Below are 14,526 nucleotides of genomic sequence, written 5' to 3' on the forward strand. Positions count from 1 at the left end.
TGTTCACACTATCGCTCAAGCTGTAACTTCTTGTACGGTGATGTTGTATTTGTCATTTCCAATAGCGACGTTCAAAAGACAGATACGGAGCACCACACACCTCATTGTCACCTTTTCGCGCTGAGACAGAGTTGCCTGTGCTCTTTCGAACGCCAGCGGTCCGTGAGTTCCGCGGCGCGGATATTGCGTCGCCTCGAAAAATGGCGCCACTCTGCGTGGCGCCTCCTTCAGGCGTTTTTCTTCTTCTAGCTGGACAGCGTCCATATGGACCAGTGAGGTACGCCGTTGCGAACATGCACTGCATCTATTTTAAGATTGTGTCTAGTATCATCTCCAACCAATTTGCACTGCCGCTTGCCATTTCATGCTTACATTTACTCTCGTTTACGGGAGAGCCAGCAATTCCTTTTTTTACTGTGATTTAAAAAAAAAATAATCTGCTTCTTTTACTGAAATAAATTTTCTGCAGTAAATGCTAAATGTTTAGATTTTTTGTTGTTCACATTTATTTTTCATGGTGTATTTATTTCTGCAAATCAATTATAAAATAAAACGGTTACTTTGCTCTAAGCTTTCCTTGGCTTCCCTGTTGGTTTCATGCGGCTGTTATTCAAAATGTCGTTGCCACAACGACGAATTCGTACACCCACGAAATAATGATTACATCGACCATAAATAGCCAGACGACACAGTGATCGACCAGACGGCGAGCGATTGAAACAGTGAGTCCAAACGTAGGTGGGTGGGTGGAGGGAGGGGGGGAGCAGTGAGTGAGTGAGTGAGTGAGATAAAGCGTGCGTGAGCGAGAAAGACCAAGTGTGCTCAGTCACTTCGACGTCGTATTCGTTAACAAGAACACACACACTCGCGCACCTGGCGAGTCCGACGCTGAATTCACGATCGAAAAACAGGAAACACGCGAGTGCGCGCAATTCCAAGAGAATAACGGAAACTTAGCAAGTGGGATTAACCGAAATGACTGCATTGAGCGCTCAGAGCGATGGCGAAGTGGCGTGAAAAAGAAAGTGAGCAAGAGAAACAGAAAACAAACATACAAATTAGAAAACAAGGCGACGAAGAATCCTGGCGAAGAGAACCCGAGTGCTGCCGCGTGAACCTGTTGCAGAGGGTTTTGTCGCGACCTTCGTACGACACTCCTAGAGATACAGAGAGAGAAAAAAAGAAAAGAAGCAAGAAGGGACAGTGGATCGGTGCAAGCGCGAAATTTGAAAGCAAATTAAAAAAAAAGCGATAGCAAGTAGCACCGTTGCAAGAGCGAGAGAGAAAGAAGAGCGCGCGCACTATATATCGCCAGTCCGCCGCAGGGCGGACGTGCTATAGGAAAGGCAGCGACAGCAACCTCTGGCGACGATCGTCCGTCAATCCGTTGAAGCTGTCGAGGCTCGCGCGAGGCGCGACGGGGCGAGGGCCTCATTCTCCACTTGCGGCCAACGCTGAAGCCCACGCGGTGCCCCTGTATACGTGAAGGACACGTCGTCGCGAACAGCGCGGCTTCAGTGTGCGCTGACGACGAGGAAGCGAAAGAACCACGTGCAGAGAGGAGGAGGAGGAGGAGGAAAGTGCGACAATGCGTATCGCCCGCATGACACCATAATCCGGACAGCGGCGCTCTCCAAACTGCGAAACATGTGTAGGGCCTTCGTTATATGGGAAGCGAGGCCCACTGTAGGAGCCCGACCGCATACAGCTGACTCCGAGACGTCTGGTCGGCCCCCAGTTGCATCCGCGCTGCTCGAAAGAATTTGGGAGAAGGGACACGTTGCCCATCTCTCGGGAGGCGTGGGTTCGGATCCCACGGCTGTCAGCGTGTCGCGTAACCGAGAAAAGAGACGGGCCACGTGGCAGAGAGGACAAATGTTAAGTGGCGCCCGAAAACCTGCTATATAGTCCTCATAAGGCTACGACGTAGTTATGCGGGTCGTTCCGTGAGTACAAGCTCCTGCGCCCAGCTACCGAGCTGATATGGCAATGGCCGGTGTGGTGGTGGTGGTGATGATGACAGTGGTACATTGCTCTGCTCGCTTGCCCGCATCATACGACTGGAGAGAAGTCTGGCGACTTTATTCGGTCGTCCCAGCTAAGGCAGCACTTACTCATCGGTCTGCACGATTTTTGTAAGAACCACAAACCTGGATCATCGGTGCACAACCTGTGCTAGCGCGATGTGAGCCAGAGCTCCGTCGACGATCGCGCGGGACCTTCCGTAAGCGTTGCCATTGGCGGAGGAACAGCTGGACTGAAATTTTCCAAGGTTCCGTGGACAACCAGTAACTCTACGCTTCGCAGCGCAGTAAAAAAAAGTTAAATCGCTTTACGGGGCTGCCATGATAGAATCCTACAAGCCGTATAAGATCGAGGAAAGCACCGGCCAAGTTCGTCATCGCCTTCCACCCACAAGCCTCAGTACGCCGACCTTTGAGTGCAGGGTGCGGTGCAAAAGATGAAAACAAAAACCACTGCACAATCTCTTCATACTCTTCAGGACATCTTGGAACCGGAAATCGCACGGACGCGAAACGACGCGACCGGGACTGAGTCAGCAACAAGCAAGATTTCAGCAGCCTCGTTGCCTTCGTGAACGGCTGAATACGACGCGTAAGCCAGGGTAAATGAAATAAGCGCGCGCGGAAGATCCGTCAGCCGAAAGGTCAGCCGCGTATGGCTGTTTTCTTCTGTAAGGCGCACTTCTGGCAAACAGCTGCGCCTATAGCTCGCCGATAAATGGGGACAATTACGACGGATGCAACGAGAACGACAACACAATTATACAGCGCAGAGAGATGGCCGAACACACGCGGGGAGACACAAGCCCCAATTCGACGCGGGTCTCGATCCACTTACTTACTAAAGGAATGAACTGGTATAATGTGCCATGACCTCGATCAATTACGAAAATCTGGAACATATCACTACTGAGTAATATTATATATATATATATATATATATATATATATAATTTTGGCACCCAGCTGCTTTGAAGCGCGAACAAATAAAAACAGAAAGGAATAAAAAGGAAATCACGTATCCGTAAATCGAAACAACATTCGCAGACACTAACTTTAAAAGATTGCGTAAAAAAAAAAAGACACACATCAAGTGCTTTGACACATTAAGAAAAATTCCTCGTTGCTAAGCCACGAAATTGCGCGGTAAGATGACGCGTTTACGCGTCGCTCCCACACTGCCAACTTGAACGGTACGCAGCGGCCAGTGAATAAACGAAAGAAGGGAAATGAAAAAGAAAGGAAACTTCCACCTAGACATACTCCGCCTGGCAACAGGGATGAAAAAAAAAGCACCCATACTGCGCGATGTAAATCAGCACGACTATATGCTGAGACGGGCTACACATGTGCGCAACTGCGTCCACATGTACGCAGGCTGTCATGTGGGGCGCCGTTCGGGAGCCGTGGCAATCCCCGGAACCGTAAGGGGAAAAATTACAAAATGAAGAGAGAGAGAGAGAGAGAGAGAGAGAGAGAAAGAGAGATGCAACCTGCTTCTTGGATGTTCCACACAGCCTGGCGAAAGTTCTCGAATAAAAACACACTCGTTTCCGGCTTTCTTGTTTTTTTCCCCCCTTTTTTGCTCCGCTGAGGGATTTGACTACGTCGTGAACTGCGTGAACTATTGTGTATTAACTCGTTTCCATTCCTGCAAAACAGGCGGCGATGCTCCGACTGTCCCTTCAGCTGTCTTAACCATACACGCCACAACAGCACCACTGCTTCTATACGGCGAGCTGGAGATGAATATCTGAGCGCATACAGACGTAATTTCGGCGTATACGCGGGCAATTCTCCCGGCTTTGGCTCGTCTATTTCGAGCCGAAGAATGACCACGCTCTTATATATCATGCCCCGCACGTGTACCGTGAGGTATCCGCCTCAGACGGGCGCCTTAAAAGAGGAGTATTATGTTGCGCTGTATTCGTAAACTACACGCCGCTAAGATAGCAAAACGAGTACTCTAACCACAAGAGGGTTTTTTTTTTTTTTTAACGGGAAAGACGCGAAAACGATACACCGGCGGCGACGCCGCTCTTGATGATGTCGCAACAGCCTTCACAAATAAAGAACTACGTTGCAAAAATTAAATGCTCGGGTTTGAAGCGCTAAAACCACCATCTGATTACGAAGCACGCCGTAATAGGGGTGGGGGTGCAAGTGGGAGTGGGGGATTCTTTAACGCATGCCCCCAATGAATAAAATTACGCTGCATTTAAATGAACGAAACGCTCAACGTAGCCAGTTTCCACGACATTTTCTAGACACACACACACAAAACAAAGAAACAAAAATACGGCCTAAATACGATAACAAACAAAGCACGTTGCAATCCGTGACGTCACGATGTCCGATGCAAGAAACACTCGCGTAGTTAGATTTTAAGTGCGCGTACGTTATAGAAAACCGCAGGTGGCCAAAAGTCATACAAAGCCCTACACAACGATGTGTCCCCCCCCCCCTAATGCATTGTGCTGTTATGGAACGTTAAACCTCGCATTTCGTTTTATAATTGTACTGCGCACTAACATTAACTTAGGACTATTTACCAACTACAAGTCGTGCGCAACAAAAGCAAGTTTGGCTTTATACTTCTCCAGTGCAACATTTTATTACGATATCTCTTATTCATTCATATGATGAACGTTTTTCCTCCAAATAATGAAAACTATAATTTTGAAGGTTGCATGTTTAAACTGATTTAGTGCAGCTACTTACAGCGTCTTTTTCACCGGTAAACTCGTGAGACACATTTCGGTCGGGATTACACAGAAGTAGTCGCGTAGCACGTTAAGTAGAGGTGCCTATATACGCCGGGCCCGCCACGTGGAAAATTTCACGCACCGCTCAAACACTCAAAGACGAAACAAGAAGAAGGGGAAACACACAGATATAGATACACTAAAGCGCTTCAATTTGCGCGTGTTTATTTATTTATTTTTTCCCTATAACAGCACGTGTCCCTCAGCATTTAGGGCCAACCAAGCCCTCAGACATGCGGCAAAGCTCACCACGCAATTTATAATCTAAAACCTCAAACAACAAACGGCTTAATGTCAAACTTCAGACTGTCCACTCTCTCCGAGCAAACAAGCACGCTGGTCCAGGCTGTTCGGAACACCCAACAAATCGAGCGCAATCGCGGTCCCTCGTCTGTACAACGTTCGCGATATCGCACTGCGCTCCCCGTTCGATCCGGTCAATTCAATCTGAAATGGCATCACCGCGGCGTGCTATACGCTCGCAGACAGACTGTCCCATCAATTAGCGATGTCACAGGGATTTCACGTCGCGCGGGTAGCAACAATCAATTATTCTCCACTTGTGCCCTGTGCTCCAATCCGACGCTCGTATGTACGGCTGGCTTCTATGCCCAACGACCGACAGAAGGAGAAAAGTCTCGCGCGCAACCCTTACGCTATCGTCACGCCAAGATTTGCTTAAGGGCGCGTACTTTGACATCTATCTACAGCGTCAAGCGTTATGGCCTCACGGTAAAGAGCAGCCTGAGCACGACTAGGCCGAATAGACAGGGAGTAGGGATCTGAATAACAAAGTTTACACATCTGAAACTATGTGCCGAATATAGGTGTCGGTGCTCTGTAAAGTTGCTGTTCACGACGTTGGGGGGTGTCGGCGACGTTGGTCGATTGCTCCCAACGTCGTCGGAGCGTCCTGCAGCGGCATGGACTAGCGGATCTCTAAGCGCAGTGGAGTGCAGCCCAGACCAGTGGACATTACAGTTTCGTCTCTCTCTCTCTCTCTCTCTCTCTCTCTCTCTCTCTCTCTCTCTCTCTCTCTCTCCAATAACAGCAAGTTCTAGCCCGCAATGCGACGACAGCAATTAAAAGCAAACAAAAACGCGAAGCAATATTGCGCTTACAGCTATTGCACTGCCGCAGGGAGCGCACTTTCCAAAGCAAGTGCAGCCTCCTGGCGCAGCTGCGCATTTCTTAGAAACTGCAGCAGCGCCGCAAAGCGCCGAGTGCGCGCGCAGCGAAGGCAAGGTACACGCACGTCGAGCGGCGTAGAGGGACTGCGGCTTCGAAAAGACACTTCGCGAATCCAGAATACAAATAGTTGGAAGCCAAAGTAAAATAGGTCGGGGGAGGAAGTGAGAGAACCCAGTCGCGAGAGGTCACAGAGCGCCGATATCTGAATAAAATGCCAGATCAGCCGGTGACGAGCGACGTGCAAGCTGCTCGACGGGAACATCAGCTCGGCAGCTGCATGCACGCATGCTCCGTTCGTTTATATAGAGCACGGAGCGCTACACAGAGAAGTTCAAACGAACGAAACGGCAGAGTTCCTATAATCCAAACAAGGAAAGATGTTCAGCGACTACTAGTTAAGACGGAATGCTAGATTAGCCTACACTTGCCGACTACTCTATCGACACACTCTCTCCGTTTCTTTGGAGGAACGTGCGGGCGCATTCGGGGGTCAGTAAATGCGCCGAATTGCCTTCTTCTAATACGGCGCCCAAAGTGCGACGCTGAACACGTCGTGGTGACGTCACGGATTTCGCGGTATACTTGAGCCGTCTCAGTTCTCTGCACTATATCTGCGGGATAATTCCCCAGCACATTTCAGGCTGCGTTCGCATTTTCTCTCAAGAGCAACGTAACCACCACCTCTGCGTGTATTCTCTTCTAATTTAAAGAAAATTAAGTAGCCTCGGCCAGATGTTGCCAACATCTATGACGTCGGTAGAGAAGTTACAGGAATCTTATACGTCGCCGTCGCCACCCCCCACAGTCTTGCGCTTCTTCAGCTTCAATTTCGAGATACCAAGGCGTTATTGCACGCGGCCTGTCCGACCTATAGCTGCAATTCTATAGATGAGCAATCTGTGAATGTGTATCTCTTTGTACTTTATATTTCTTTCCAGTATCCCCATGAATAAATAACCAGTGAAGCTGGTATACACGTTCAACAATGCACGACGCACATAAACCGCCTGGAGGCAAGCGATCGGAACAAGCCGTTGAATGGCTCCTTAATTGGGCTCGAAAATGGCAAAGCTGATGAGCTTACACAACCCGGAAAATGTCTGCATCGTAGCACAGCAAGCGGTGTGTGTGGATCGAAAAGATAAAAAGAACGCAGGAGTGCGGCGCGGCGGAGCACAGCTGCTTGTTACATAAAAAAAGAACGGCGATATAACACACCTTCTATAGCGGAAGAACAATGGCAAGCATCATAACATCTACATACCAGATGTTTCACCGACGACTGCCTGCTTGCAATCAATTTGAGGCAAAAAACGGTTCATTTCTCCTGGCCAACACTCTCAGCACTGGCGCGCTATCAGACTTCGCAATAATAGCAAATAATGTATTTATTTAACTACGTATCACTAATTTGTGTTGTCTCGCTTTTCTTTTTTTTTTCGCATTGTCCTCCTGTGTGCCTTTTTCTTTTTCGTGCAGCTGTGCTTTCATACTATACAGTTTTCTATTGTTCAATGATTGTAAATTTACAGTTAATTACATTCTCGTAAAACTGGCTCCACAATGTAGACTTGCTGTTCACCTGTTGATCTCGATCGTCGAAATGCACCAACGTATTTCGTTGTTCCGTTTCAGGGAAGATCGAATATATGGCGTCTAAAAACTGCTATCGATTCCGCCAACGCAATACCTGCGCATGAAGGAAATTATTTGAGATTTCGTCAATGAGCAAACTGGACCCTGCCGCACAGTTTCCTGCGTCCGGTACTGCTGCGAATTTTAGCCCGCAGAACGTGCTCATTTGCAGTCCAACGCGTCCAAATAATAATGATCGGAGACAGTGGCGCTAACCAGAGATTTTTTTCGGGGGAAGTGCACACTACGCCACACATGAACCGCATTATATATATATATATACATATGAGTGGGGGACGTGCCCGGCGTGCCTCCCCGTGTGTGTGTGTGTGTGTGTGTGTGCGTGTGCGTGTGCGTGTGCGTGTGCGTGTGTGTGTGTGTGTGTGTGTGTGTGTGTGTGTGTGTGTGTGTGAGAGAGAGAGAGAGACGTGAACCGGACGCCCATGCGGTTTGCTATCCTACACATGAGGGAAGATGGTTAAGGGATAAAACTGTGCAGCGCAACTTGAAGCAGCGAAGGATTTCCTTTCAGCTCGGAGAGAGAGAGAGAAGGCCTTATTGAGCCGAAGAAGCTCTGACGTTTTGTTGCCGTGCGCCGACATATCGTGGTCGCTGATTTGACGTCACCCTGTTTTCATGGGAAAGTTTGGCTCGGGGCCAATGCCGACTGCCACATTCAAATATACATGAAACGCAGAAACGCCCTGGTTAGAGGTAAACGTATTTGAATTGAATGTGTCGCGCTTGACAGAAAAAGGTTAATTCCACTGATTGTTGTCAGAAGATATCTTGAGCCAGCGTCTAAATTTTTATTTTTCGAAAATTGCCTACAGCCGGCACACGCAATAACAGAAGAAGAAAAACGGAACATCAGGTTTGCAGTTCCAAAACATTGCGCCACAATAACAAAGAAAAAAAAGAAAGAAGAAAGAAAAGAAACTTGCAATCTGGTAAGAGAGTTCAATCCGATGATGTCAGAGTGTCGAAGGTGGACAAATATATGACGCATTAGTGTAGACATGACGCAAAGTTATCACGTCATTCGAGCGCGTTTTACGGAAGTCTTATTCGCAAGTTAGAGGTGTAGTTCAGAGAGGTGTATACTATTACGTCATTCTTTTTAACTTTTCGCCCTTATGGATTCCATTTACGTAATTAGAATGTCTAGTTTTTATTTCGAAGCTACACAGTAGCAAACTTGAAGCTTGACCTCAGTGCTAAATATTTTCTATGCAAGGCTGCGTTTCTTTAAATAACAACGGAAGGCCTAAATCGACGATAGATTTTAATTTTGCCATTCAGATAGAACGAATCTCATGAAAGTCGGTTCGTTCAAACAGGACTCACACTTTTATACACATCGAGAGGTTATCAGGAATTGAAGCAAGAATGATGCGCAAGGCTTTTAACAATGCAAAGGCGAAAGATGCCATGAATCATATTATGGTTTGATTCTTTCCCTTCAATTTCCTTCATTGTTTATCAGTAGCCCGGAAGAGTGGCCGATACTAGAGATAGCGAAGACCTGGCATCGTGCCAGCGTCAATGAGAAAGAGCAAGAAGAAGGGAAAACGAAAAGACTCCTCACATGGTTACACGGCCCTTCTGATACCTACAGACTTTGAGATTAGCACTCAACGTATCTTTATCAACGTAACTAGATTAGCTAGTAATGTTGGTCCCTATACAGCCCAGCCACTAGCCGCCACACATTTGTGACCACGATAAGAATACAAAATGCGATGTCGAAGCTTTTTATTGCGATAGTAATTATATGGACACTCCAGGCGCATATCTGCCGTCGCCGTGAGGTTCCGTATGTGTGAAAGCGTGGGAGGGTGAGCCGGCGAACGCGCGAGACAGGGGGGTGAGGCGAGGGAGGAGGAGCGTTCTTCTCCGGCGGTTCCTACGGTGCCTCGCCAAAGCCAGGCTTTGGCCTCGCCCGCCGCTCCGTAGAGAGAGTGGAGACAACCGCGGCGTCTACTACGGCGTAGGCCACACGAATCGCGGACGCCGTACTAAACGCCTTTGGCGGACGCCGTAGGGACGCATTGCCGGCGCTCGTGTGTCTTGAAAGCGGTCTGCGACGTGGCTAAAGTGCGCACCCACGCGGGCCTCATTTTCAAAGCGATCTGCGATGTTTGCAAAGTGCGCGTAGTGCCGGTAGCTTCGTATGCGTTGTGCCTTCGACGTTTCGTACACCTTGAAGCGACAGATGCACGGAGGTCAATTGGCTCGCGGCTGCTGCCATGATTCCTCACTCCAGCGTTTTCACAGACAGTTTCCGCTGTCATCGAGCGATCTTTGTTCATGTTTACCTATGCGGGCGTGACACCATGCTGGTTAATTTAGTTAAAACACGTTGACGGGCTAGTTTGTTTGAATCCATGATAGAATGTGTAAGTGCGACTGAACAAGGACGTAGAAAGAAGTAGACACACAAAGACGGCGCTGTCTCCGTGTGTCTGTTTCTTCCTACGTCCTCGTTGAGTCACGCTTACGCATTCTGTCATTGTTAATTCAGTTAGTAAGCGAATGTTTACAAGTTTATACGGCCGATAAAACTACTATCCTTACTTCGTACAGCTACCTACTAATTTGCTATCGCAATCAGTGCTTCGCCTTACCGGCGGAACTGCGATTCTTTTAGCAAAGCACATCGACTATTCCGGCTATCTGAAACATCCTAAATTAAAGGAAAGAAATGTGACATAAGCGCGTCCAGCTACGTGAGGCGTCCGAGTGCAGCAAACTTTTATTTCGAGTACTAAAAATTTTATATTAAAGGTTTACGCAATGAGACAAGCTTTCCAAAATTCGCCGACGATTACGATACTCCCTAATACGAAATTTGAGCGCAGCTCTAATACTCATTTTCATTTCGCATGTGAATATTTTATATTATGATTATATAGGTACACGGTTCATATAATGAAGAGAACGCTGTAAGTGCGGTACATTGCAAAGTGAGCGTAGTGTGACGCGACTGCCTCTCTAATCGGAAGATCGCGAGAGGCACCGCGTCGGTGACGCGTGGGCGCGATTCACAGCAGCCGCCACAGACAGACCTTCGCTCATGCAGCGCTTTGTTTCCATACAGACGACGCGCGCTACTTTGGCACCGTATCGTAGCCATCGTCGCCGCACAGCCCGTCTTGCGCGGTACTACGCTTCTCACGCTTTCGTTCCCCCAACGGCGAGAGCGGCTCTTGGTCACGGGGAAATCGCGCAACCAGTGTCAGCGGCGACAACACCCAAGGGAGCGTCACATCGAGCCTTTACTCGTAGCCGCTCGCCGTCGCACCTTGCCGGAGCAGTGATGCCCGTCACACACGCTGGTACCGCAGACTGACCTCAGCAGCTGACGCCGCGGACATGAGTAGCTCTCCCCACCTCACGTGAACCTGACACCCCCTCGGAAAAGCAGATGAGACTGCCCATGCGGCTACGGATGCCGTGGACGCTGGCAACTCGGCGCATGCGCGCGCCGTCTCGCCCAACACTCCTCCTGCGTTTCTCGCCTCATGCTTTTACTGTATCCTCCTCCTCCACACTCCTCCTCGCGCTCTATTCTAACTTTTCCTTCCTAAAAGCCGCGCTCTAAAATTAGATTAATTGCTGTTGTTTTACGTGCGAAAACTACGAGTTAATTGTGAGGAACGCCTAAAGTGGACGGGCTTCGGATTAATTTCAACCGCGTACGGAGATTCTTTTAGCGTGCATCCAAATCTAAATACACGTGTGGTTCTGCATTTCACCCACATCGAAATGTCGCGCCGCGGTCTGGAACTCTCGACATCGAGCTCAGCAGCGCGATGACGTGCCGCTAATTATCTAAGGCGACGGATTTGTTCGTTTGCTTACATGTGCCTCAGAGGGCCCTTGTAGAAGCATTGCGTAAGGAGGCCGGGTGAGGGGGCGTGCAGCAAATGTCACGGCACTATTATAAAATAAGATTTGAGAATACAGCGGTGGAAGCAACATTTGTGATGAATACGTGATGAACACCAACTATCCGAGCGCCACGCCATTTCAGTCTCATTCAACACGCAGGCTCCCAATGCCCGCGCGAAGCGACACACGTTATCTTTATTTGTACGTTTTCATATACGAAACGATCACAAAAGAAAAAAACTAAACATCCGCATTAAAACTTTAAAATTTCATACAGCGTGCAAAGGTGACAGAGAGAACAAATGTCAAACGCCTGACCCGCGATAGCCGCCCCTTTATTTCTCCGAATGCGTCAAATCTCTCGAGAACCCTTTACAGCACGGGAAAGCGACAGAGACAGTTCAGGCGTAGGTGGTATGCGTACATCCGGAGAGGCCCAGCTGCTGTCACGGACGCCGGAAACCTCGATCCTCTTCCCAGGCACATGTGGAGCGCGCACAATTTAATATCGCCACTCTGGGAGAGCGCGTCAGACACCGAATGCCAAGCGTGCGCGGCATGCAATCTGTGCGTTTAAACACGAAGGCAACGAATGTCGCCGCGCAGACTGCTCGACATATAACGAGCATTCTTGCTCCCTCTCCGGTCACTCACTTTTGCCTTCAGTCCAAGTTTCCTCTTTTTTTTTTTCGTCCTCGGGGGAAGCTACATCCGCTACTTAAAAACAAATCATTAAGAAATGCGCTCTCTCTAAAACGACGCGTTTTAAACAACAAAAGAGAACAAAGCTACGTATACGCCCCTTGGAAACATTAAAAGGATTCGTCGCAGGGATAAGCAGCTTCTAAATGAGACACTGCGTCAGAGCAAAACAGACATTTGTAAAGGTCCATTTGGTACGTTTAACCCCTTTTTTGACGAGGGGGGGGGGGGGGGGGGGGGGAGTCTTAACCTATAACTATCCCAGTTATTTAAATTAAGGTCAAATCACACGTCAACTGCGCTGTAGTAAATGTCACCTCGGGTGTCCTAAATCAAGTCGCTTACTTTCGTTGGGGAAAAGGGGGAGGAGAGGTCTTCATTTTACGAAGTCGCGGCTCTAAGAGCTCCGACAGCTGAAAATCTGCGAATGAATCGGAGTTACTTTTCCTTTGTTTTTTCACGCAGGACTAGAAGCCCTGACTAAAGGCTGACAGGCCTGACGAAGACGTTGGCTTCCCGAAAGAGTTTTACAAAATATCTAGTATAGAGGTAGCGGGGTCAGCAGCACATGCTTGACAGCACGGTGCACTGCCGTATTTAAAGAAGAAACGCTTACAGTGCCACAAACCCCAAGAAATAGTTATAATATGTGGCAGTGCAAATGCGGGCATTCATTCGACTGTTCAAAGTTCTGTGACTACTTGCACTAACGAAGTAAATAAAACAAAAACTGACTAAGCTATTACGACGTGGGTTGCACGAATTATCGGAGAAGCAGGTTTATCCAGCTACGTTCCGAATACACCGTAGATTTCGCAGAACGACACGACGACAAACATCTCTAACAGCCATAAAAGAGAAGGTGAACTTACCCAGGGTAGCAAATTCCTGGGCGCGAGGTGCCCCTGCAATTGACAGAGGATTGCGGGAAATTAGTCCAGGGCTTGACGGTTTCACTTCGCGCACAACAACAAAAGAATCGCAGGCGAACTCAAACAAACAAAAGAAGAAGTAGGAGAACGCTGTCAGATGCGAACACAGAAGCCCGGAGGTCCTCCGGTGACTGCGCGGTGGCACTCGTGCATACACCAGAACGAACTCGCGTGTACAGGCGAATACACACACAAAAATTGCACGTACTGCGATTAAGCACGCTTGAAGGCTCAACCACCGAGGACGTGCGAAGGTGCCGTCAGGAACAGACCGATCAGATCGTAGCCTCTTCCTGCTTCACACGCTCGCGCACGACGCAAAGTTTGACAACAGTCGCCGATGAAGAAAGAGAAATAAATGGGGAGATCGCGCAGACGGCGTGGATTGCGGCGATATGGGACGCTCGGCGGAGACGCCACGCAAGCAGCAGGCCGCGCGAGCAGTTTATGACACGCAGCCGTCGACGTCGTCCGTGATGCGGGGAGGGATCGAGTGCGGCGTCAGACAGAAGACGCCCGAGAATCGCGCGCGCGAGAGCGACAGGCAGGCAGGGGGTCGCGGAGGAGCGTCAGCAGCGGCCGGAGCGAACCGCGAGCGCGCACACACTGACTGCGGCTCGGCGCCCGTCGGGGCGAAACCACACGACGGAGACGATGCCGCCGCCGGGGCTCTCGGGCAGCGCGCTCCCAGAGCTCGGAGCGCCGCCACCCACATGCCGCGCGCGGCTCAGTTCAAAAGAGAACCGCGAGACCGAGTTCGCGAGCACGCGCTCGCGTTCGCGCGCGCCGGCACAAGAAGCTCAGCGCGCGGCGCGAGCTTGCGCCGCTCTACGCGTTCAATCGAGCCGCCTGCACGCTATGCGTTCGGCCCCGTGTATAACTCCTCGCCCGGCACCGGCAGTGGTCAGATCGACAGAAGTTGTCGGTGCTGTTTATGCGTTAGGCACGTTATTAAACCCGAACGAGAAGAAGTGAAACAGGCCAGACGTACCATGCCAGATTGATGGACTCTAATGGACGATGTGTGTGCTGTGCTATGTGCTCTCTCTCTCCCCCTCTCTCTCCCCCTCTTGCGCTCGATTCCTTCGCGTGAGACGTGTGATCGGTGGCTATCGTGACGTCGTGACTGCAGAGCTAAATTTGCTGACGTTACGTATAGCAGTATACATGACCGGGTACGACGACGGTGATGCCGTTGCGCACAAAATACAGACGAGAGAGCTCTGAGCGTGTCTTCTGGTTGCGCTCGCGAGTGGAAGACGCAGCGATCGAAGAAACGAGCGCGTGCGCGCATCACAACGTCATGACGCATCAGCCTCGATTCTGGGTGTACCGAAACTGGTTAGAAAATAATTACTACGGTGAATTATTTAAGGCAATCTG

General features: G+C 49.4%; 1 protein-coding gene across 2 annotated transcripts in view; it reads right to left on the reverse strand.

The window, feature by feature from the left end:
- The window catches only part of Tpst (tyrosylprotein sulfotransferase), a 484,705-nt gene that overhangs the window by 380,866 nt on the left and 89,313 nt on the right, over nt 1–14,526 (reverse strand). The window contains exons 1-2 of one of the 2 annotated variants that reach the window (XM_050189177.3): nt 13,352–13,755; nt 13,084–13,116 (exon numbers count right to left, since the gene is read on the reverse strand). The gene's annotated coding sequence lies outside the window, so the exon portion shown is untranslated. Of the gene's footprint in view, nt 1–13,083; nt 13,117–13,351; nt 13,756–14,526 lie in introns of those variants that run through there. The other variant, XM_050189170.3, reaches the window with a different exon arrangement.

The sequence above is a fragment of the Dermacentor andersoni genome, chromosome 3 (genome assembly GCF_023375885.2).
Source record: "Dermacentor andersoni chromosome 3, qqDerAnde1_hic_scaffold, whole genome shotgun sequence".
NCBI lineage: Eukaryota > Metazoa > Arthropoda > Arachnida > Ixodida > Ixodidae > Dermacentor > Dermacentor andersoni.